Source organism: Mercenaria mercenaria, unplaced genomic scaffold, assembly GCF_021730395.1.
Source record: "Mercenaria mercenaria strain notata unplaced genomic scaffold, MADL_Memer_1 contig_2207, whole genome shotgun sequence".
NCBI classification, from domain to species: Eukaryota; Metazoa; Mollusca; class Bivalvia; order Venerida; family Veneridae; genus Mercenaria; species Mercenaria mercenaria.
The window spans coordinates 2,986-5,438 of record NW_026460251.1 but is presented as its reverse complement, the minus strand read 5'-3'; positions in this window follow the sequence as shown (position 1 = coordinate 5,438).

Genomic DNA, 2,453 nt, shown 5'->3' with positions numbered 1-2,453 from the left:
GGGTAGGTAATTTCAAATATCTATTAAGTAGATCAGGTTTAGATTTTTTATATTTTTCTGACTGATATATATATACGAACTTGTATCCTAGCGGATCTCACGTATGGGAAAGTCAACTGTTCTGAATATAATTATATCCCTTAATGCAAAATTATCTGTATATATTCAATGTATTCTCGAGATCCAGTTAACTTTCAGAGAGAAAAAATATAGCTTCTCTGGTCCCAATCAGTTATAAAGACTAAAATGTCACTACTGATTTGTGAGACATGAAAACAGAGATTTGAGTACAATGTAAGCAGTATTTTTAGTTTTATGATTCATATAACATAAAAATAACGATACTATGTCATAACAAGACAGTCTTTTATTAAAGCGTGATTGTGTTTCATCTGCTAGTAGATTTGACTGACAGAAGTTTTTCAGTGTTGTATGACGGCCGTAAAAATAGAAATATTTAAAGCAGACTTCAGCTTAAGCTGGCGCTAGGGATGTGAGGGTGTTTGCAAATTTCAACCAAATTTCCTATTTCATCAAATCATGAAGCGTTGTATTAAAATAATGTCAATGTGTGGGTTTCATATTGACTAAATTTTACGATAACCTTCAACCCGCCCATATTTTCCATGCACTATTTTAAATAACAAATGTACAAAGGACATGTTTAAATGAGATTAACAATTGAATGTATTGATACAAAATGCAAATTAAAACATTTGTCCTTATTGAAAGACTGAATCTATAGTGTGAATAGCTGATATAAATATAAGCCTAATTTATGAAATATAGCAATCTATTTATGATTCATACCCTAGATAACCTATTACATTACTGTAAATCATTTTTTCATGTTGGGTTTGTGAATTTCGTGCTTGAGTCAGATAATAATTAAAATCTTTGAAATTTAGACACTTCGATTTATAACTATAGTTAAGTTAGAGTCTTTCCTATTCACCCTTCCATATACGTATAGGATATAAGACGAAAACGATCCAGTTTGTAAAATACTGGACTGCCCGAAGCGCGTCAGTGCTGAGGACCGTCCGGTATTCACAAGCAATAAAGAAGTACGTATAAACCATTGACGTAAAATATTATTTTGTTATTTTAAACATTTTGCGATTACTTCCATATATATCGGGCATCTATACATAAAACTTAGTTTTGATATTAATGTTCCTTTTTATTATCAGTACTGTGTTATATTGTATAAAATTGAACTGCTTTCTACGGTGTTCCGTTAGGACAATCGTGACTTTTTATTTAATACTAAACCGCGATGCACGATGGTACGATGACGACAAACGCGATGGCGCGATGGAACGATGATGAAACAACGATGGTACGATGGTGAAAACGCGATGGCACAGTGATGATACCGCGATGGTGCGATGGTATGATTGTGAAATTTCGATATAATATCGCGTTTTCATCATCGTACCATCGCGTTTTCACCATCGTGTCATCGCGTTTTCATCATCGTACCATCGCGTTATCACCATCGTACCATCGCATTTTCACCATCGTACCATCGCCTTCCGGTGGTCATGCGCAGTGGTACAGTATATGTGTCAGTAAAATACAAGCTTGATATAATCTCATTTTCACATTGCACTATGTACCTTCTACATCCTAAAAAGAATGAGTTGAGTTTGAATAATACCATGATGTAACTATTAACACAGCTTTTTATTTACTTTCATGCACACATTAAATACAAAGAACGTGGCTTTGGAGATTTTAGTTTTAATGAACTGAGCACTGAACATTTTATAAAACATTCTGCAAAACAGCAGAATCTAAATGGTTAATTTCGTCTCACAAAATACATTGAGATACATTCATCTATTGTTGACAAAAGTACAAGTGTGCGGGACTACGCATTTCTAACCGGAAGGCGATGGTACGATTGTGAAAATGCGATGGTACAATGGTGAAAACGCGATGGCACGATGGTGAAACCACGAAGGTACGATGATGATAACGCGATGGTACGATGACGAAAAACGCGATGGCGCGATGGTGAAACCACGATGGTACGATGGTGATAACGCGATGGCACGATGGTGAAAATGCGGTGGTACGATGGTGATAACGCGATGGCACGATGGTGCGATGGTGAAAATGCGATGGTACGATGATGAAAACGCGATATTACATCGACATTTCACCATCGTACCATCGCGATTTCATCATCGTACCATCGCGTTTACACCATCGTACCACCGTTGTTTCATCATCCTGCCATCGCGCGATCCCGTTTTCGTCATCGTACCATCGTGCATCGCGGTTCAGTATTAAATAAAAAGTCACGATTGTCCATACGGAACACCGTAGCTTTCAGCTGGTTACAGTATTTTGTTTTGTATGGAATTCAACTATTGCTAAATATTGGACTACACGAGTATTTTGAATGCATATATTAATCGTTTTCCTCGTTCAGTTCAATATTA